Source organism: Poecilia reticulata, linkage group LG1 (genome assembly GCF_000633615.1).
Source record: "Poecilia reticulata strain Guanapo linkage group LG1, Guppy_female_1.0+MT, whole genome shotgun sequence".
Lineage (NCBI taxonomy): Eukaryota > Metazoa > Chordata > Actinopteri > Cyprinodontiformes > Poeciliidae > Poecilia > Poecilia reticulata.
Genome location: NC_024331.1, coordinates 15,648,226 through 15,671,677, shown reverse-complemented (window position 1 = coordinate 15,671,677; position 23,452 = coordinate 15,648,226). Strand labels below are relative to the sequence as shown.

The 23,452-nt window shown below is 36.7% G+C and overlaps 1 long non-coding RNA gene across 2 annotated transcripts; it reads right to left on the bottom strand.

Annotated features, from left to right (window-relative positions):
- Positions 1-13,826: 13,826 nt before the first annotated feature.
- On the bottom strand, positions 13,827-22,085 carry LOC103464130 (uncharacterized). Of its 2 annotated transcripts, none has more exons than XR_533598.1 (7): positions 21,987-22,085; positions 21,444-21,517; positions 17,828-17,924; positions 17,551-17,730; positions 16,915-17,210; positions 14,065-14,145; positions 13,827-13,946 (listed from the first exon to the last, which is right to left on the bottom strand). It is a non-coding gene; the product is annotated as an uncharacterized LOC103464130 (long non-coding RNA). The 2 variants fall into 2 exon arrangements; XR_533597.2 differs by having other exon boundaries at positions 16,915-17,138.
- Positions 22,086-23,452: the final 1,367 nt, after the last annotated feature.

Sequence of the window (23,452 nt, the reverse complement as noted above, 5' to 3'; positions counted from 1 at the left end):
AAGAATTTGGCTCTGAAATTTAACTGGAAATGCTTGCACATTATTTTGCTTTGTTGTGAGCCTTTTCCTCATAACTCTGTGTGTGTGTGTGGGGGTGTGTGTGTGTGTGTGTGTGTGTGTGTGTGTGNGTGTGTGTGTGTGTGTGTGTGTGTGTGTGTGTGTGTGTGTGTGTGTGTGTGTGTGTGTGTGTGTGTGTGTGTGTGTGAGTGTGTGCGTGCGTGTGTGTAGTGTCTTATTTCTACTGGAAGGTGAATGGTCAACTAGCTTCATTCAGCTTCCACACAACCACGACTAGCTTTTTTATCCCAGTTGAAGAAAAGCATCACCACAGTCTGATGCTGCCACTACCATATTGTGGGAGTGCTAGTGGTTCCATCTCACATAAATGACCAATTTGACTGCCCTTGGGAGGTTTGCAGTTGTGCCATACTCTTTTCATTTTTGGATGACATATTGAATTCAGCTACTCGAGAAGTTCAAAGCTTATAAAATCACAACTTTTAACTTTGACTCATCTTCATCCCTGAACTCTCTGTGTTCTGTGGGACCTGTAACATTTTTTAGTTTACAAATGCTCTCTGACGAACTCACACATTTTCAACAGTGAAAGCCCAGATCAAAAGACACACAAAAAGTTGTAATTGCAGAAACCAAGGGTTCTACAAAATGATGACACTGAGTCTCTGTTTACAAATGTTTGCCACATTTCTCTAGTTGTATTTGTGAAATTAAATCTAAAGTATGTATCATTGTCCTTGTACTTTAAAGAGGTATGAAATGTCTGCTAAGCATAAAGAAAGTAAAGGAAAACAAAATAAAGCAGACCAACAGATCCACTAAGTAATAACCCAGTTTAATTCCAACTCGCTCTTATTCCTAATAGTTTTCTTCTCCTTTTTTGAGGATCTTAATGATGCAATGATAGCGCATCGTACAGAATATTAGTACCCGCCTTCTTTGTTGATCATCGCTGAATTCAAAGATCAGAAAGCAAAACAGTCCTTTTCATGTTTTAGAATAAAATTTTGAGATTAACCCAATCAAACCCCCGCGGTTAAACTTGAACTACTGAACAATGGCCAATATTACTGTTTTGACATAAACCAGCCTGCTGTTCCTGGATCCAATTTGAGAAAATTATCTAAATTTTGTGTTGCACAGTAAATGGTTCTGTCTTCAAACGGCTTAATAAGTGAATAGCGTCTCTGCCCTGTGTTTTTAGATCATTAAATCAAGCTGACTTTATTGATTGTAAAAAAAAAATGTTTTCTTCTTCTTTGTAGTGCACAGCATTATGTTTCAGTTTTTTTCCCCTCCAATCCAGCCAATCATCAACATGCATTGATGTGTATCACTAACTTTTGTTGACTAACACCTAACCCTAACTCTTTTGTTGCCAAAATATCTTTTCAGTTACATCATAGGACAAATTCAACAAAGTTATTGTATTAAAAATGTAGACTAATTCATTGTCTCAGCAGACAGTGAAAATACGTGTTTGAATAAAGCTACAGCGCTGTTAACAGTATTTGTCCCATTATAAACTTTAAAACAACTTTAAATATCACATAAAGAGAAACAGAGTAAATAGAAAACAGGTTTTTGAATGCTAATTTTAATGGTTAAGAGGGAAAAGAGGCTGTCTTCTTCAACAAAGTAATTACCCCTATAATCTAATAAGTGGTTGCGTCACCCTTGGAGGCAACAACTGTCATCAAGCATCGTAAAAACGGGCAAATATTCTTGAAACTGCAGTGAGGGGACTTCTTTGCAGAATTGTTTCCATTCAACCACAATTGAGGGTTTTAAGAAAAAAAGGGGTTGTTCAAAGTCATGATTCTTGAGGAAATGTCCAACCCTGGCGCAGAGTAACAGATGTCAGGCTGCCATTGAGTCTGCGTCACTGGGCCTCCTGACCAGTACCATGCAAAGCAGGTGAAGTGCCTTGCTGAAGGTCACAGGGGCACCAAAGATTCAAACAGGAAACCTGTCACTAAAGCCCGAGCCATTGCTGCCTTGTTAATATAATTAATAGAATAACTCTCAGGCAAAGATTAGCTAAAACAATGTTCCATAAGTGCTTTAAGAATTAGTCAAAAAAATTTGATTTTGCTACTATTCATTTTAAAAGTATTACAATTAGAATGGTGGGAAATTAAACATGCATTATGACGTACAATTTTAACAATCATTTTAACTGTTAAGTGTCGGCATGTTGCTTAAATGCTCCTATGGGAGTCAACAATGCATTTCTGTAAAATGTTCATCTTTCAACGTTTTCTGTTTGGTTTTCCATTTTCAAAAGTAAAAGAAAAATACAAATTCAAAAGAAAATTTTATTTTTTATTTTTGACAAAATGATTTTGCTGAAGGCTGGAACAGGAATTTCAGATCCAATTGAGGACAAAAAGTCTTCAAACTGTAAGTAGCAAAGCAATTTTTGAAAAAGAGAAACTCAGAAATGGAGCGCTATTCACTTTGTAGCTCCGGTTCTGTCACAGTGCAATCCCCTCTAAAGGGTATTTGTTTTTCACCAAGTTATAAAAAAAATGTGTTTTCCACCCATCCAGTTTCTATACCAGCTTTATTTCTGTTAACAATCTTGTTCAAAGTTGTTGGATTTTTTAATTTTTGTTAAAAGATTTGTTTTTTTCTGAACAATGATGAATGACTGAACTAAGCTTTACGTTAGTTGATAAGGGAGGAATATGGATTTTCGATGAGTTTCCTCATTAGCGGCTGTACCAACAATGGATAAGGAAGAAGTATAAAACATGTTGGATTTATTTTTAATGACACCACGGTCTACCTAAAGTTTGGTTTTAGTCATTTTTGAAACATCAAAGGCTTTTTCTGACACCCCGTCTTGTCTGACTCAAAGCTGAGACACAGAAGAAAAAAAAAGTGAACACATGCTGAAATAATTCAGGGTTGGGAAAAGGAATTGGCTAAAAATAAATTAAACAATAAATTAAACTGCATGTTTTTGTAAGTCATGAGGTCTGGTAGACATGCAGAAGATAAAGGTGGACAACACTCCTGTTTTTGAGAATAATTTCTTGAGAATTTCACGTGTTCTAATTTTAGTTCTAATTTTCTAAGTACATAGTTGTACACATACATACTTTACGTGTACACATACATACTTTACGTTCCATAATGTTCTTGAAACTAATTTACTTAAAAATGTAAATATTTAACCTGATGTGTTATATTTATATATAATTTTTATTTTTGAAGTTATTATTGTTGGGCATGTACATATTGAATGCACAAACAAAAAAAAAATGCTCGACTTCATTACCCTATCCAAGTCCTGACTTTGGAGGTAAATGAGCACACCATAAACAGCTTTCACTACTGCTTAAGCTGAAGTGAATGGGCTTGGACAATTAATCTTTTAAATGTTTGTATTAGCTTTTCATCATTTGTTCACAATTGCCTCGTAAATAATTGCTAGCGAAATGTACTTTGTGCATCACTAGAAAAATACCAAACGTGATGCTTGTACCAGAGTTTTAGAACTGAATCAAGAGGAACACATTTCTAAATATTTACTGGTGCTTTAATCTATAATTGGAGATATTCATAAAGATGATATCTCAAATCAATGCGTCAGTACTTAACAAAAAGAAAATAAAATCAAAGCAATTACTAAAAACCTACTAAAGACATGATGTGTTTAAAGTCTAGCCTTGATGCCCATTTAGCCTAAACACAGCTGTGGATTCTTCATATCCCATCAAAAATGTCTTAGTCATTCCTTTGTGTCTTGGGCTTTTTGCCAATGTTTTGTTGCCTTCAGAGGAGCAGTGGCTCACTGTTAATTTTTTGCTTCAGAGATTATTCATGCCCCAGGTTTGTGATCATATTTGTGTCTTTTTGAGCGAGAGCTTCATTCTCAGCTGAACCCACATTTTAAAAGCAAAAACAAGATGAACAGAATTCACTGCTCTGTAAAGTGTGTATGAAAAATAAAAAGGGTAATATTTTATTATTTTCCATTAGTTTCTCATCTATCCTGCTCCGCGCCCCCTCTCTGTCTTTCACCCTCTTTCATCAGCCCTGTTCACTTCACATGCCCACATCTCACCCAGAGCTCCTGTAACCTTCATTCTCTAACGCCACAGATCCATCATCGCCCTGAATGAACACATACTGTAGAACAAAAGTTAATGGGTGAGGGACGGTTTCAAATAGTACCATGTCATTAATGTGCCACTTGGTGGCACTGTGGGTTCAAACACACCAAGCATTTCCCTCTGGATTATTATTTTCTTTTTTGGGGGGGGGGTTAATAAAGGGGCCCAAATTAGTGGGAGGTGTGAAGAGAGGGAAGACAGGAAAAAGCAAAAACAACGGGATATTAGAGGTGAAGATGAAGAATGGATTAAAAAAAATGCAGAGGGATGGAGTGAGGGATGCTGGTATTTTCAGAGAAACACAAAAGGAGCAAGAATGAGAAGGCAGGAGATTTTTCTGTTGCAAAGCCTGAACCTGATTTCCATGCCCTAAGCCTGGCTGCCTATTTTAGAATACAACGGATACTGAAACCTGCAGTGATATAACATAACAGCGACACATAACCATGACTACCAGCTTTCAAAATGCCACATCTCTAATAAGAGCCTGCGCTAAAGCTCCATTTTATGGCAGATATTCAGACGCAGTACCCTGCAATTAACTGTCATTCCCTGTGTGTCTCAATTCCAAAGAGATGAAAATGATGATAATAATCCCCCATTAATACTTATCACATCTGTGATCAGGGAACAAGATTTACGAAGAAAGAGTTCAAATTAAACTTTTGCCTCTTTTTAGAGCCCATTTACCCATGGATGACGAGTCTACAGCTTAAACTCACACAAGAGCGCATATAGGCAATGTGACATCTATCATTAATTTTAGCTTCCATAAAGAGTCAAAGAACTTGGGAAACTTTACTCAAAGCTGAGAAGAGTTTTAACTCAACTGTTGTTATCTCTCCTTAAATCTTCTGACTTTCTTGGAGATACACAAACTTTAAATTGTGCTGACCTACCAGAACAAAAGTCAGCGGTGGCAATTGTCAGAACGTTATACATGTCCAGCAGGCACAGTGGGACATTTGGTTTAATTCAAATGTTCTGGTTTGGTTTTACAACTGAATATATCTGTGTGGTGAAAATTTAATCAAAGTTCAAAGTTGTGTAGTATAGAATCTAAACAACTGAAAAAAATACAAACTCAATCTACAGTCAGAGAGAAGAAACATCGTCATCTTTGGGGATAAAATATTGACGTAATCTTGACATAAAATAAAAAGTGATCAGTTTATCATCTCCACCTTTAACGGTGTTAGATATTTATTTATCAACATGTTTGTGTGCCATATGCAGCATATAGAGGCTGCTTTTCTATTTAAAGCTGTTAGGTGTGATAATGACGGTGAGAACCAAGCCTGCATATTTTCCCTCTAATGATTCCAACAGTGGCCACTTACTGTCTGCATTGTTAAAGGTGCAATATATGCATGTGAGAGCTGCTGAATTAGGACTGTAACACATTTGAAAAGAATTGTTAGACTATTCATAAAGTATTCATACTTCATCACATTTCTTTCACAACCACAATCCTCATTATATTTTACTGGGTTTTATTTATTCTTTTTGCTGTAAGGAATAAAAATGAAGTGGAAATGATTATGTAGTTTATTAATTTATTCATAAATTAAATTCTGAATAATGTGAGGTTAGGTCTCTCCAAAAGTTAAGGAAAAGCAACATATTGTTATAAAAGAATATGCCAAGCTTTGAATATTTTCCTGAGCTCTGTCCAGTCCGTCATCTAAAAATGGACAGCAAATGACAACTGCAAACCTTTGACCTAAACCGACTGCTTAACAATTGATCAAAAATGCCGTCAAAATGACTTTAACAATCTAAGTGGTAAAATGCTCAGATTTTAATATAATTTAGAATTTTTGCAAATATTAATTGGTAGTGTATAAATATGTCTCAAAATACATAAAAATAGATGTACGTAAGCAATATTTACTCCAGTGTAACGTAACTAAACAAGCATTCTCTGTATGTCACAATGGTTCAGTTTACAGCTGGTTCTAAAGACATGTCTAACATTAAGAAGAAATCAGTCGCGTCATCCATTTTGATTTCTGTCTTGTAGAGATATGACATGAAAGATCCCATTCTAATTGAATCCAGGTATTTAGTTCCACCATCCTGTTCCCGAGTGACAAAGAATTTGCAGACCTTTGACAATTCAGAACGGAAAATGTAATGATAAAAAATTATTGGGGGCGAGGAGAGCTCCTGCAGTTTATGCGGACTGGAAGGCAAGAATAGCAAGAGTGAGAATAGAGTGAACTTCAGGTGACAAAATGACATTCTTACATTGCTCAGAAGGTCTCTCTGCTCCCGTGGCTGTGTTTTTCCTCAGGAAAAAGCTTTGATGTTGGATATATTTTCTGATGTGAATGCCTGTAGTCATCCTGGTCAAATTATTGACTTTAAACATGGTGGTCAGCAAACTACTGTGTAACAACAAGGACAGCTAGACATACTGATGTTTGGACTAAATTTGTGCTACAAATCTTCACAGAGAGAAACTTGTTCAATGTTTTTGCTTTTATTAATCAGATCTGTAGCTGGTTTTGGAATGGAAATAGCCTCCTATGACAAAGACATAGCCACTGCTGGCTGCTCAATAGTTTAATTGTGTCACTGACCATAGGTTTAGACTTGAAATGGCCTTTCAAGAGTAAATTCAAAGTGTGATTTAAAAACAAAATCAATTATTTGTCAAGAATTTGTCAATATATTCTCAGGTGGTCTATGCAGATTCATGTCTTCTATTTTCATATCCCTAGTTAAATAGTTTTAGTAAAACAAATTCCTTTTCAGAACATGTGGAGCCAGTTTAGAAAAACCATATAGAATCCATAATTCATCAAGAAATTATCAGGGTGTTTTCACTTTTCAAAGTCTACTCGTGAAATATTATATTCCATTTAGAAAATCTTTAAAATCAATGGCTTTTGTACCAAAAATGACAATCACTGGAATACTTAATGACAATTTGTTCACATCATTCCCATGAAACCCAACTAAAACAAACTAAGTCATAAAAAATTCAAGCTTATAAAATTCCCCAAATTCTCACATCACACCTACTTATGGAATAATGTAAAGCAGAGAAAAAATGTGACACAGTTATCACCTGCGCTGCCGGAAATTGTTGACGGGGGGGAGGTGCGCGTTACTCGATTGATTTTTACCCAAAAACCGGTAGTGAAACGGTCACTGGGACTGACTAGTATATATTCCATTCAGGGAAATTAACTTTAACATATCAATTCTTCATATGTTAACATAAAGGCTCGTTCAGAAGTATAAGCTGCTACTTACAGGCATTGCTTCGAAGAAAATCGACCTGGAATGCAGTGTTCATAACAAACACGTGTATTCATCTGTTCTACCGCTAGCAACTGATTAAATAACATTAAAGTCCAACAGATGGCAGCAATGCACCATACAAAACAAAACACCCGCAGTTTACAGGACACACTTCCTGCTAAAGAGCCCCTGGTGGTTGAAGAAAAATCCACATATAAACCGGAAAATACAATATATGAAAAAAAATCTGAATGCTCTTTGGTATTGTTCAGGGGTCCAGACCAAATGTGGAGGCGGGCCGCGGGCCGTAGTTTGGGGACCCCTGATGTAAAGCATCCATCCATCTTCTGTTTATCTGAAGTCAGGTTGCCGGGTCAGGGCTGAGTCTCCAGCCAGTAGGACTTGCCCAGAATACCTCATAAGGGAGACGTCCAGGAAGCGCATTACCAGATAACCCAGTTATCTCAACTGGCTCCTGTTGACATGGAGGAGCTTTAGCTCTACTCTGGGTTTCTCCCGGATGATAGTAGGGAAACGCAATACACTGTCACAAAGTCTAATCCCCCATTGGGATGTAAATGCTTGCTCTGTTATTATCAACTATGGTGGAGATATGTACAGTTAACTGTTATGCTGGCAAGAGCTAAATGGTTTCTAGTGTTGTGTCATTTCAACAATCTTCCAAAATCTCAGATTTTTTTTTCCATGTAGTTTCACTGGCTTGGTCCCTGGATGTTATGCACCAAGCTTCTCACTCTGATAACGTATGAGAAATAATCAAGACTTAAATTTGCCTTTGTTGCTTTACAGCAAAAACCTCTAGTTATATGGAAGTGAGTGTCACAAATGTCCAACCCACTTCCATCTAATATCCAAGCTGTTATACATGTTTTGGGGGGGAAAGCCAATGGCATTATTAGCTAAAACGTCTTTTACGGTAATGCCTCCTATTAAAGGGGTCAGGTTTTTCTACTTTTTTTTATTTTTATTTTTTTTTTTTTTTCAGATTTTCACCAGAATTTTCTGTTTTTTCCACCCAATGGGTCTTAGTGAAGAAGAATTTTCAAGAATGAAAAATATGCACAGTTACAATAAGGTTCCTTGCTCCAGTGGTACCAGGCAGATGGCCATAGCCTTTGCTCAGTCTGCTGGCTTGGAACCCTAACAAGTGCTGGGCAATGAACTAGACCTGCTCAGGAAAGAGGAAGGCAGCACAAGGACTTTGCTGACACATGACAAAAACGTAAGTACTGTAGCTTGTAGATTAATGATTGAAAAGACAGAGAGGCAATAACTTTATAGCTCCAGAGAACAGCTTGAGTTTTACTGTGCTCTTTAAAATAGTTTCCGGATAATAGATGAAACCACCTCAACAATAAAGTGCAGAAAACCATTTTGCTATTCTGGTGCCTTTTTCCAAAGGCTTCCTTACATCTAAAATATTGTCTGTCCTTGCTGAGGAATTTGATTTCAGTTTTCAACCTTTCCCAAAAGAGATACAACAAAAACAGTTATTTTCCAGATTTAATAAAACACCTCAAATATGTTACACAACATTACCACAATAATTTTGTCTGGTACAGTACCTGATCAGGGATAACTGTTTTCAGGCTGCTATTTGGATATTGCAAAGATTTTTTCACATGTGAAACAAACTGTTTTTGTAGATTTTTTTTTTTCCATTCTGGCATGGATACTGCTTTAATGATTTCTGCTGGTACTGTACACACATTTAATATTTGTTACGATGAAAACCTGTGTTTTGCAGGAAATAGATAAATACTGTTTTCTACATCCAAAATAAGATCAGAAAAATGCTCCAGATCTCAAAGCAGTTCAAACAGATGATGTTAAGAATGTAGGGCAGAGGCAAAAGCTAAAGCAGGAAAGAAGGCCAGTCAAACCGTTTCTTTCGTCAAACGTCATTGGGAATTTTACATTTGAAGCCCCTGGCAAATAAAGGGGAAGGTTGTGGAGTACTGATAAGGACACAAAAGCAATTTGGGGGGATTCTGCAGTATGTTTAAACTCTCTAAAGTTTAAACAGCTTTTAAGACTATACATGAGAGTGTATAAAAGCAGCAAAGGTGAAGAAGTATCTGTGAACTCTTGTTGAAATATGAGCTCTGAAGTTTCGTTCAGACTTTTGTTCTTGTTAAAAAAAAAAAAAAGATGTGCTTTTTCTCTATCTATCTAAATCGAATAGAGCATAGACTAATGTAAGCAATCACATTTGCAGTGAGGGTGAATTAGAGTTGTTACTTATTACACATGTTTTCAAAATGTATGAGGAATCCAGAGTACCTGAGAGAACCCTCACAGACCAGTAAGAACATGCAAGTTACCCATAGGGACTAAAACGCAGAATCTCGTGACTGTGACACTAACTCCACCACTAATAAACTTAACTTATGATGACCTTGCATTGAAAAGTGACAGTAACGTTAAGGACTAATAACAAAGATGTATTATATGTCATTTTGCATAGCAACTGCACCTGATTTATTTTTAATCCTATTAATAATAAAAGAAATAGACTACAAGCATAGGAATATTTAGTTGTGGAATTGCAAAGTATTAATAAGTCTTTCATTATTCATCAAACACACAAAAAAATCTATCGTTTCTGTGTGATCTGTCTTTTTTTTTTTAATCTCCACCCTAGCAGATAGTCATCAAAGGGCAGCCACCTCATCGAGAGCAATTTTTTCATTATAAGGGCGGGGGTATAAACAGCAGCATTGAGCAGCACCCCACACCAGAGGTGGACAGAGATCGAGACAGATAAAGAAAGAGAGGGAGAAAAAGAAAAGGGCAGGGAGGGAGCCCTCTTCCCTCTTTTGTTTTCCCTTAACATGCTCAGCTCTCACTCTTTCAGTGGTTCCGCTCTGCTCATGGGGAAGTTTGTTTTGACTAGCATTGGCAGCCTGGCCAATCAAATGTGAGGACATGGGATCATACCATTATGAGAAAATAGAGAGGGGGACAGATCCGACAGGTGAGCCCATCCCCTCAGTGGTGAGGAGGAGAGAACATCTCAACAAACAAAAATCAAACAAATCTAACTGAGACCTGTAAGAGGAGCAGCATTTGGCTGAAGATTAAAGATATTAACAGTAAATTATTGTCATTATTATTACAGGTCTCTTTGGTAGATTTTTGCAGTGTTTTGCTCATTTGCTCTTGTTAAGAATTTAAAGTTTGATTAAACTATTATACAAAAGTAAAAATGTCTGATTTTGTAATAAAGCAAGTACATAAAATCAAGCGAGTATAAGGCTTCTGTTATAGGGAACATTAAATCCACAAGGTGCAATGAATTATCTTTAAGTAATAACCTGACTAGATTAAAGGGTTTAAGAGTAATGAACTAATGTATTCAATGCAGACTTCCAAAAAGTTAGGAAAGCAGAATTAAAATGACTTTATTGCTAGATTAAATGCACAATAGATTGAAGTTGCTGGAAAACACTATATCTACATATGAGATATGAATTAATCAGGCAGATTTTGTGGAATGTGTTTTGCTATTGATAAATCTGCATTTTGAATAGCACACATATATTAGGATAAAGGGTGTGTAATTCACAGCATTAAGGTGATTGTGTCAGGACTTAGTACGTTATGACATTAATGTCTCTCTTATTTCTGTTCTTGAACAGTTGACCACCTGGGAATGAAATTTTAATGCTACAAGTGCCCCCAAGTGATCAGATAAATATTCACCAAATTAAATTAGAAACTCGACAACAGATAACAGCCCTATAAGGCGTTAACTGTGTATCTTCATGCACAATTAAAATATGCTTCACAAACAAAATGAAAACCAGAAATGCAAAATTGTGATGTGGTATTTACATGAGTTGATAGATCTTATTGCTTTTTATGTAAATTGTAGGGAATTTTGGACTTTATACATTTTCCTGGTTTATTGGGATGTTTCTTTAAAGTGAAGTGTTTAAGAGCTCTAGTGCACCCCTTTGTTTTTTTTTTTTTGTTTTGTTTTAGTTCATGTCATACATACGCTACAGTACATGTTTCAAGTTGCTTTCGTCTAATTTATCCTCCTTGATATACACCAATTACATATAAAACACTGATGAATCACATTAGGGCACTGTACACTGGAGCATTAATCATGAGCCAGGCAATCAGAGATAATTTATGGCTTCTCCTGTGTTTCTAAATGATCTCTCTCCTTTCCCTGATTGATCCATTATTTGGTCGTAAGCAGAAACATGTTTGCTGCATCAATCAAATGATTAATCACAAATAATTGCTGGGACAGCTGAACATAATATGCTGTGTATGTGTGAGGCTGAGAGTGGGTATGTGGATATGTAGACAGCAGTAACAAGGATGGCTGGTGCTTTTATAGGCAGCATTTATCCTGTACACTCTCCACTGTGGAAGTCACTCACAATAACCTCTAATGTACCATATTTTGATTGATTATAAGCTTATAAAATTATGAAAAACAAACATGTTCCTCATGTGTTGGTAAATCTGTAGAAAACAACTGAACTCTGGTACCTGTAAGTTTAGCAAAGGATTTTAACATCATTCATTTGTTCTGTACTGGGAATGCAGCAGCGGTTCTTCCATCAAAGGCAATGGGGCAAGTTCTCTCCTTTCCCACTCCCAACCAATAAAAAAGCAGAAAATAATCTAAACCTTGGGAAGGGATAACATTTAGTGCATTCACACAAAAACATATAAAATAGTTTCCTCATTCTTAGCAGCAAGCAGGCGATACCAGCTCTCTATTGACTGGACATGCATAAAAGCAACAAAGTTGCTCAAGGCACAAGTGGCAGATAAGTTATATCTTCTCCATGTCCCATCCCCTGGGCAGCTCCCACATGTGCCTCCAAAGAACCTCGCTAGTTTACATATTTTGAATTTCTTTATTTTATTTTTTCTCAGAAACCCCGGATTTCTCCCAATATCTAAAATGTGCTTTGGTTTGAGAGAGAGGACAGGAATGTCACCATGTACACTTGGCTAAGCATATACAAATACAATGAAAAGTATAAGTGGTGTAACTGTTATGAGTTACACCAACCATTAGAGCTTTGTTGCCAGAATAAGAAGAAAAACATGATGCCTTTTCTCCCTAATTCCTCAGGTAAATCAGTCTGAATTATGGCTTTGGATATATTTGGCAGCTTAACCCATCTATTTTTCATCTTTGGTTTCAGGATTATATCAGGATTTTAAGTCATTTTAACTACTAAATATAATAATAAACGGATAAACAAATATTCATATATTTTCAACCCTTCTGCAAGTCAGATAGGTGTTTTTTTAACTAGCTCTACTAAACCTTCAGCTCTGCTTAGGCATAATGAGCACTGTAATTGTTTTATTTTGTTTGAGTTAATGTGCATTCACATTTAAAGGAGCTGTTGTGCATGGAACCGTGCTTTTCTTCACAAAATGTGCTGACAATATTGAAAAAACTTTTTTTAGGACACAATTCTTTGGCTTAAACAAAAAAAAATGTCAAGGAAAAAGGTTTATGATAAAACTGTATACTCATTGTTCACTGTATTACATTGAGGAAGTTGTTATGCTTCCACAATTATTTTGGTTATATTATCTGTGATGGAAGACACCAATAAATGAGAATCAAATTAGAGAAAAACACCCAAGCCAAGGTTTGCCAACATACCAAAATACATGTGAACATCTACAGTAAAACAAATTAGTGTTGCACATTAGCACTACACCAACAATTACCTTGCTGAGAGAAACATTTGTGTTTCTTTAAAACACTTAACATTTGAAAATAATCTTGAGAGCAACCGACATAAAATTGTCTGTAAAGTGGAGAATGACTCTGAGCATGCATTTTCAAGCAAGTGATGAGTGAAGAGGACTTCAAATTTAATCACATTATTTTGTGCCATTTAATCATGACAGGTCACTCTTAAAGGTATTCTAAAAATTAAGTTATGTTTTTTGGTAATTCATCTGTTACTGCCTAATTCTTGTCATCCGCAAACAGAAATATGACTGTTTTAAAATATTTTATGTATACAAGTACATCAAATATAGCAAGTATCACTATAGTGCTTCTAAAAAGCACACAGTGTTTGCAATCATTCGTATTTTCAGACATTTGGTTTTGACCACATGTAAAAAGTGTTGATCTCGATAATATTGTCAGATCTTGGATTTTTCACTTGGAGTTGATCAATTTAATGATAAATCAAATCACAACACGCTTTTCCCCCATAAATTTAAACAAACCCTGCAGGAATTATCTAATGCACTGTTTTCAGCTCTGGTGTAGTGGTGTTGACACATTGGTGATCCATGTATAGCATGGATCACCAACACGGTACCAGAAGAAACCAGGTTGCCCCCAAAGACTACAAGTTGGTTGCAGATACTGTTTCAAAGACAGATAAATCACAAAACATTCAGTGAAAGTGTTCTAAGTAAACTGTATTTATCAAAAATGGTTCTCCTTCTCATTATTCTCAGTTGCAAAAAAGTTGGTGACCTCTGGAATACAGGAATCTTGAGCTGGCATATGAGTTGATTCTGTGAAAATATTAAAAACAAAAGTCAAAAAGATAAAGTTTTGGTTTACCAAATGGAGACACTGCATTACACTGGCAATAAACAATGAGTGTAAGTCTGGGAGCACCTGGCACCTTACCTCATTATTTGATCATTCGAGGGAGTATCCAATTGAATACCAAAATATTTAATATCTTCACTCCTTCTATTACATGGAAATCTAAAAAGAAGACAAGGAATCAGTAAAACGTTACAGATTTATGTTTTATCTATGGCTAAATCTTGTACATGGGTCAACATTGTAAGATAATTCTATTGTTGTCTTATAGACATTAGCAATGTGCTTTTAACCTGGTCAGTGTTTTAAGAAACATTTCAAAACTGATACGCGAGAGGTCTCGTATTTAGTTTTTTTATTTCATTTATATATTTGGATAAAATCTGTAATCTCTCCTTTGACCCACTGAGCAAATTGAAAATAATTGCAGCATTAAAGAGAAAAATAAGTCAGTTAAAGAGAAACGGAGAAATAGAAACAATTTAATGTAAATGTTTGGAAAAGAACCACAAAGCTTTTAAGACTTGAATTGCTTTCTGTAATTCTGATTAAACTTCCTCAGATGTATGTTAGACCAGCACAGTATTTATGATGTACATTCATTTTTCTGTTTTATCTCAGTTTTCTCTGCTTCCTTTTTGTACCTGTATGCTCCCCTTCCTCAGCTGCTCAATCCATTCATGTCTGCAAGGCAATTACCAGTATCCCCTTTGTTACTTATTGATTTTCTTCTAAACCAATGTTCATCTCTTCCCTCTTGTGTCCCCTTTGCCTTTCACATCCATTCTACCTTAAGTCTTTTTGCCTCATTTTCTGCTTACTTTGCTTTCGTTTATCTGTCCGGTTCTTCTGTACATGCTTCCACAGCCAGTTTTTTTCCCCTTTTCTTTTCTTTTCCTCTTTTAAATTTTTTAGTTTTAGTTGTTTTTTGGGGGTGGGGGGATTTGACCCCTGGTGGTAAAGCCAAAGAGCTCCACCCAGTTCCTCGCCTGGTGGAGGGCCTCTGTAGACATTAGCTGTCTGCATTCTGCTTGACTGAGCTAAGTTATTCAACAATAAGTCACCGTGCTAATTCACTGAAATAATCACCTCATGCATTTGAAATGTAAATTATTTCAGAAGAAGCAGCGCTGCATCCTCATTAAATAATCCCTCCTCAGACTGAAACACGCAGGTAGAGTGCACACAAAGGCACAGCGCAACTTTCACCTGGGCCCGGGGTTCAGACCCAGTCACACATGTGAGGGCATCATGAGTGAGTTTGCCATCACTGGTGTTTGTCGTCATCAGCGGATGATGGCGACAACCATTGAAATCATAATTCAGGCAATCAGTACAGTGGTGATTATGTGAGATTAGCTAAAATCTAATTAACTTTTTGACCTTAAAATACAATGCTCTGCTTTATTTGGACTGTCATTAGTGGCAGACACTACACGTACATGATGGAAACAGATATACTCTGCCCAAAGATTTGAAATAAATAAAAGAAGTCACACTGTATGATTATTCAGCATAATCATACACTGAAAAACAATTAGTCTCAGTGCTTTGCAGATCACTTCACACCAATCAAACTTGTCACTTTTTTCATGCAACACGACAACTTCAAAGTATTTAGGGGAGATATTCCGTGAAAGACTAACAATCGGTAGGGATATGTGGTTTTCAGTTTCTTATGCATGTGAAAATGTTAAAAGTTTGGTGTTCATTTGTCTACATCCCCTTTACTCCGTTACCCCTGAACAAAGTGCAACCAAACGCATTCAGAATCAATAAAATCAATCAATAAACAAGTCATCCGCTTGTGTGAAATTCCCTTTCACCGGAGAACCAGGCATGAGGCCAATAGTAACTCTGCTGAAGCTGCAGAGATTCTGTTGATTGAATAGAATAAAACTTTGTTTGTCCCCAAGGTGAAATTCCATAGCTCAAAGATGTTCAACATAAAAAGCAACATTACAACAGCCACACTTAGTCATCCACACTTCACATAACCCTAAGCACATTGGCCCCACTGCAAAACATTTTGGAGGCAGCATCCAGGACAGGCAGCACCTGTCCTGGATGGATGTGTTTTAAAGATTGTAAAACACTTGAGGCTCGAGGAGAGGTTCAGCTTGCAGCAGAACAATAACTCTAAACATACGGATTTTCACATTATTCATGCAATCTGAATCGACTTGAGCCATTTTGCTAAGAAGAATGGGAAAACATTTTGTTTATTTTTAAGATTCATAATTCTCTTCTTGAGATATTTGTAAGTTTTAATGAGTAATCCAGAACTTTATTAATATCACTTCTTAAAATAGAGAGAAAAAAAAAAAACATTAGAATGTGCCTTTCACGAAAGTCTGATGATTGTTGATTATCAGAGGGCAGGAAATGACTAAAAGAAGAAAAAAAAGTTACTTGCCTAAAGTTTCCCCAATTTACAAGCCTAAAAGAACTGGAACTCTGATAAATAAGATTATAAAAACCCACATTTATCTACACTCAACAAAGAGGATGGTAGTGGAGGTACAAGATTTATTACATTTTTGAAACTATTTTACAGGTTTCTGTGCTTCATTTAGAAACCCGTAGAATAATCTTCAGCATAAAAGACAAAGACAAACTCCTACTGCAAAAAGACAAAGATACTTCTGCATAAAGTAGATAAAAATAAACTTCCTCATGGTTCCAAATCACCATAAATCACTTACTTATATGCCTCCTTTCGTTTGTATTTTTGATGTTTTACATTAAACACTATCAGGCGGTGAGACAGTCAACCAGTAATAATCAACAAATAAAAGCATCATTATTCCAATCACAGACAAAATATTGTCTACACTAGTTATATCATTAGCCGAAAGACATTTATTTTTGCAGTGCATCAATGTTCTGAGATGCAGATGTGCAGAGAGAAGCTTTTAGTGTTGAGCTTACGGAGGAAATGGATTGCATGTGGTTTTTACAGATGCTCCACTGAAGCACAAACATGGGTCAAGTGAAAAGATGATTTACTTCTTCTGGATGTTGTGTTTGGACACCTCGTCCCCACATTGCCTGAAAGTGTAAAGACCCTGTTGTTGGTGTCTTGACCCGTGCAGGACGCTTGATCATCTATGTTATTCAGCTGTGGAGTTGGTGGTGAAAAGGCAACAGGTGCTCTGCAAATTAAGATGCTCTTATTAGCTTCTGGTTGCAATGTCTTTGAAAATTCAGATGGGAGTGTCACTTCTCTGTGAGGAAAAAGAAGATATTATCTATTGGTCAAGGCTTTAATGTACTTTTTGATTTATATACATATGTATTTTACATATCTAGTAAAACCAACTCAAAATGTTACGTTTTGTGTTGGTATAGTTTAGCAGTTCTTTGTGTCCATGCAATGCATTGTGCAGAGATGTTTGTGATCTTCTCTCTATTTTGGTAAAACTGCATATAAAGTCTCTGCTCAGCAAGGCAAGAAGACTTAACGGGCTTTTGGTAAGAAGTTGTGAAATTCATCTCAGATTCAAAACATCAAAATATTTACTTTTTGCATATTTTTACTCACAAACACTGGACTCAAACCCTTACCAGTCAGGTTGTCATTTTATAGGGAATACAGTGAGTGCCTGAGAGTGAGCAGGCAAGTGGAAATCTGGAAGACACTGACGGTACAGAGAACAACCGTGGAACGAGTAGGTAGGTTCTGGAAGAGATCTTGATGTTGTAGGTTTGCAGGTGGACGCTTGGAACAAGGAAACTGAATGAGATCTGGGAACACAAGGGTGTGGGCAACACAAGATCATTTCTCTAGAGGGTTTTCACAGAAGTAGCAGAGTGGCTAGATCTACTCAACAAGGTTAATCACCCAGTGAAGAGAGGTTGTCATGCAGCTCCTTATATCCACAGGACCTAATGATGCAAGGTCTGCCCGCTGTGAGGATGGAACGCCCACCTGTGGAGATCTTTAGGAGAAAGGAGACTCACACTCTCACAGAAGAAACACAAACACACAAGAATCATGACACTCAGAAGTATCGCTGCTAACTTTTTTTTTGTTGCAAAAAATGCTCTTTTTGGTGACCCATCCGCCACACTGAATAAAAATGATGAACAATGATGATTAAACAAATAGGTGTTAAAATGAGTGTGGAGATCATGCCTAATTGTTCTCACCTCAATTACAGCTGTTTTAATCTTCATAAGATGTTAACGGTTGAAACCAGATAGTTACATGTACCAAATAAGAAGAGATTTTTTTTGTCACTGCTTGGAGTTAAATCAGACCAAACTGCTCTTGTTTTGGGTTAGTTAGATTGACCAAATTAATTTTATTTGCTGAATGCCAGAAAACCTAGCAAGAGCAGTTTTTAGAGATTACATTTTGCAACTTTATTCAAATGGCACATGACATTTTTTTAACAATGGCTTTCTATTTGCTGAACTTCCATTATTGCAGGTATAAAACAAACCTGTTAGTAGATTTTTCAGCATGTGTTATGGATCTTATGTGTTTTATAAGCTAACCATGCTTTAAACTTGTTTCTTGGTTGATGGTTCATTCATGTTTCAGAGTCTGAAGTCTACACAGAATAGGTGTATTTTTCCAGAGATTATATTGGATTGTAATTAGATGCCTTCTGAAGACAGTAAGTAGAGCTAGCCTTTATTCAGGGGCATTAGAGTAAGGGGGTTACAAGTTCGTAATTTATGAGAACTGTGGTGTGTATATTATTTCTATAGTTTTTATATAAAAAGAGCCATGTCTCATTTCCTTACACTTCACACTAAAAATACAGATTTTTTACACTAGCTTGTGAAGGCAAATTAACAAAATCTGAACAAATTCAGAATGCAAGAATAAATTTGCCAATGTGTATGGATGCGTTGTATAACATGAATGGTAAATTATACGTATTACGTCTGCGTTAGCGTGTTTTTATGTATTCATATCTTTTTTTAAATTTATATATAGGGTGTTTGTTGTCTTTGTGTTGAGTCTTTCAACCTGGGGTTCCTAAAATACTGTCATTGCTTTTCTTACATATTGAATTGTATTTTTTTTTTATGCAGGGCTTCATTGAAAATTGCCTAATTATCTTTTCCATACAACTATTAAGTTTCATACTTTTCTAAAAATATAGCACCTAATTTGCCACCCCTAAGGTTAATTGAGGCATAGTGCAAGGTAATTACTTTCATTGCTTCTCTAACAAAAGAAAACGTAATTAAACATATATTCATTATGGCAGTTTTTGTAAACTGCAAAAAGTAAGCATAAACTGTTAGAGCTTCCATGTGTGGATTCACAAAAGTGAGAGAGGAACTGAACACTGCACTGGGCTATTCAAAATTCACATCCTGATTTTTTTCATTCCTGTCATGCTGAACAACATCATCAGTTTCCATTGTACTAGGAGTGAATCACATTGTTAGTCTGCCCTCTTACAGTCTACTGTGGGTCATCGGGGTTGGATTTATTTTCACGTTGCCAGAAAAGGAACTCGCTCAGATCATTTGGATTCAATTATTTTTACGTCATTTGATGTTAATCACCCAAATTTCTCAACTGATCGTGTTAAGTTCCAACTACGACAGGGATACATTTGCTCAAATTTGAAATTATGGTTGATTGTGTTGTGTTGTGTATAGACACAGCAACATCTTTAGCATCAGAAAATCTAAATACATTTTTTTTATTTAGATTTTTGTTTTCTAATTTATTAGAAAACAAATGCCTTTGATAAGACTGGTCACCTGTCTAGGGTTTACACCACCTCCCATCCAGTGTTTTATCAATCAGTTGTAAATACAAACATCTGCACAGATGACGGTGGATAACAGGATGGAACAGTTTCCTAGCTGTGTTTGTTTAAATAAAATGATTTTATGAATGCGGGCGATCACCACCATCACATGGCACGTTTCCACTGGGTCATCCTCAGATGCATGTAGAGCAGTCAAAAATAATACCCAAGGAAAACTAGCACTACTTTAACATTTTTTTTCCTCAAGTAAAAGTACAAAGTAGTAAATACAACAAAAATATACTCAAGAGGTAAAAGGCTTTGGTTAAAAGGTTGCTCAAGTATTGAGTGCTTGCTACGAGATCATAACTTTATTTATTTTAAAATGATTTAATCAGACAGATAAAAATATAAAGTTATGTGCAAAATCTAAAGACTAATCTCAAGACTACTAAATACAAATATGTAACATACCAGCAATTAATGGGAGACATTAACTGGAGCAACAGAGAAAAGTGGATGGTTTAATGGTAACATCCCAGAACTGTCACCACACTGACAGCAACAGCTTTTGTGAAATAGATTCTTGACAGTGCATTCTATTAGTCTGTCAAGACTAAGTTGTTGCAGCCATTACTGTCTGTCCACACAAAAAAATAGAGATGCATGGTGTTCTGAAGCCCAAAGACGAAGTATGGAGTCTTCATTTAATTACACAGGAATTTAAAATCTATTCCCCCAGTCACTGTCTTTTGTGCAAGGTCGAATTTTGGAGGCAACATGAGGGAAACCCAGACATTTCTCTCAACAAAGACTGTCGGCTTAAGGTGTTCCTACATGAGCCAGAAGGAATAAAATGTTACTCCATGAAATTATGGGTCTTTGGTCTATTGGTCCACAATCAGAAGACCTCCAAAGGGAGGCATCAAATCCTGCAACTCCTTTGGAGCTAGAACACAACCTGCAATACTTTGAGCTTCAACCAGGTGAATCTAGCCACACCATGGGGAATCCTGTACAAGGTTCAGACAGTCCCTGCAGCGATGTATTGGTACCCCATACTCCAAAGGTACCCTCTACGAAATGCCTCAAGGAGATGATTGTAAGCTTTCCATCAACAACCAAATTACCTTGACACCCTAAACAACTTACTGAGTAAAGATCTCAGTGGAACAGTGTACAAGTGTACACTGTTCCACATCTAGAATGAAAGCAACACTGATATTCTTAAATTAAAGGTTCAGTAAGTCTTTGAATCCTCCTTTTCAACACCCTAGAGTAAATTCTCCCAAGAGGGTTGAGATGCTTCAGTGTACAAAAAGAATATTTTCTTTTAATGTCAGTGCATTTCTTAAGCATTTGAATGCTTTGGTCTTTGAGGTTATCTTCATAGCATACAGAATCATGTATATGTCTTTCAATGCTGTGGTCTTGATCGAATACAAAGTCATGTATATGCATGCACACACAAAAAACATAACCGAGAAAGAAACAAAAAGATGGGCAGTACAAAGGAAACATGAACAAAAAAAAAAGAAAACTGTTGACTCGCCAGCATGCACCAGTCACCACTGAAGCTTGCTGAAGCTGAGTGACATGTGTTTACCCTTTTTTGTTCCTCCCTAGATGCTCAAATTGCTCCACAGAGGGAAACAGCAAGAGCTCCCCAAATCACACAGGCTGAATATGTGCATTTTTATATCTCCCAGCCATCACTCATGACAAGCAGAAGCACACCTTGTTTGAAGAGCTTTTTAGGAGATGTGTTCTGTTGTGTGGGTTGTCTCAAGTCTTGCCCACCTTCTTTCCTCCTGACCAAAAAAAACAAAAAGAAGTTATACACAAGGCAATATCGGTAAATGAGATGTTATTTTGCAACGTCGGTTGCTGTCGGGTTTTAAAAACACATGCAACTGTTTCCAATATATTAGAGTATTATTGAAGTTATTTTCCTTTAACTTTATTAAACAAGGCACTTAATATTGATTACCACACACAGACTGATGCTTTCAAGTTTCTGGTAATTATAAAATGTTCCTGCTGACAGATAATGGAAATGCAACACTAAAGATTAGATTATTACATCAGATCAATAAAATGTATTTAAAAATAATGACTTAATTTTGAGTATTATTCACCTACAGATTTTTCTCAATAAGTACTTTAAATGTGACAAGCCTCAGTGGAACACATATCATAATTTACTGAACATGAGTGTAAAAATTATATTTTTGTTAACTTGGTTTATCGGTTCATATTAAGGAATATGGCATTTCTTACAGTGAAAGGATTTCAGTGTTTTCTGTCATGTGATGCAGCTCCTGCTCCCTGCCGCTCCCTTCCTTGTTGTCTGCTGATTAACTCATTGCTGTCACTTGTGCCTCTGCTCCTGCTGGGTCCTGATTGCTCATGGCCCTCACCTGGCCAGGCAGACTTTGGATTTACTCTGCAAACCCGCCTGCGTTGTTTCTGACCTGGGCCATTCCTCTGACTAACATTTTCTGAATTGTGGACTAATTAACCGCTGTCTTTTACTTGGTTAATTCAGACTCACCTTTTGCAGGAACACTCTGTCGTGACGTCGTCACCTATGGGTCCCTTCGTAGAGTCAGTGTCCCCAGATGTAGACAGTGCTGTGGGTGAACCAGTCCCAGCATTGTCTCCAGCAGGCCAAGTCTGCTGGCTTTCAAGACTCCATGCTGTTAATTCTGGAATCCACCTCAGTCGGGTAAAGCCTCCATGAATCAGCATTATAGCCATTCCACTGTCCTCGTCAGTCATCAGTCTGTCTATTGTGCAGTGTTTGGCTGGTGTAGAGTTCCAGAGAAGCAGCTTATCATCTTCCTCATAGTGATTTGTCAGTGAATACTCTTATCCTGATTCTGGGTCGTGGTCTGAGTCTTGGCTCCAAATCTTGCAAGAATTATTACATACTGTGGTTCTTAGTTGAAAGAAACAGACATTAAACCCCTAACATTAAAATTTTGACAGTGGCATTAGAAAATGATCATAGTACGGGACCATGGTTGGAAATGTGATTTAAAACTAGGACTGAAGTCAGTGGAATGAGATGAAAGGAGGGTAGAAGAAGAAAATGAAGAGAGGAACAGACTGATTCGTAAAACCCTACAGCAGCCCTCAAGCTAAAATCCATAACGATGCTGCCGTATGCTTGCCTGTCATAGCTCCGCAGTTAGTCACCCATCCAACTGCAGACATGACCACACATATGCACACCACCAGTTGTTGGGGTGACCCGTGCTCCGTTTCTCAGACAGGACTATATTTACCCAAAAATGAGCACAATGCAATAAATAAGCATCTTTGTTATAAATATTATACATTTATTATAAATTTAAATCACAATGCTAAAAAAACCACAGAAATACTTGAAATGTTTAGCATTCAACTTCACAAGCGCACTGAATAACTTTAGCAGTAAAAAAAAAAAAAAACACACACATTTATTGTCAGTTAATCTTGAAATAGAGATGTTTATTTTTCTGAAGATAATTTAGGTTCTCCAAGTTTTTTTTTTTTTATGACTTGTGTTATGAGAGAGAGTGTATTATCACTGGCCATTTTCTTACTTCTCTTTGGGCCACAATCATGCAGCTGTCTTCCAAAATGCCTCAGGCCAAGCCTCCAGCCGATCAAAGTTAAAAGTCCTCACCATGACAACCTCAGCAGTGGGCAACTCTTCTGTCTTATCTCAGCGATGAGTCCCCCCCCCATTTATATATATA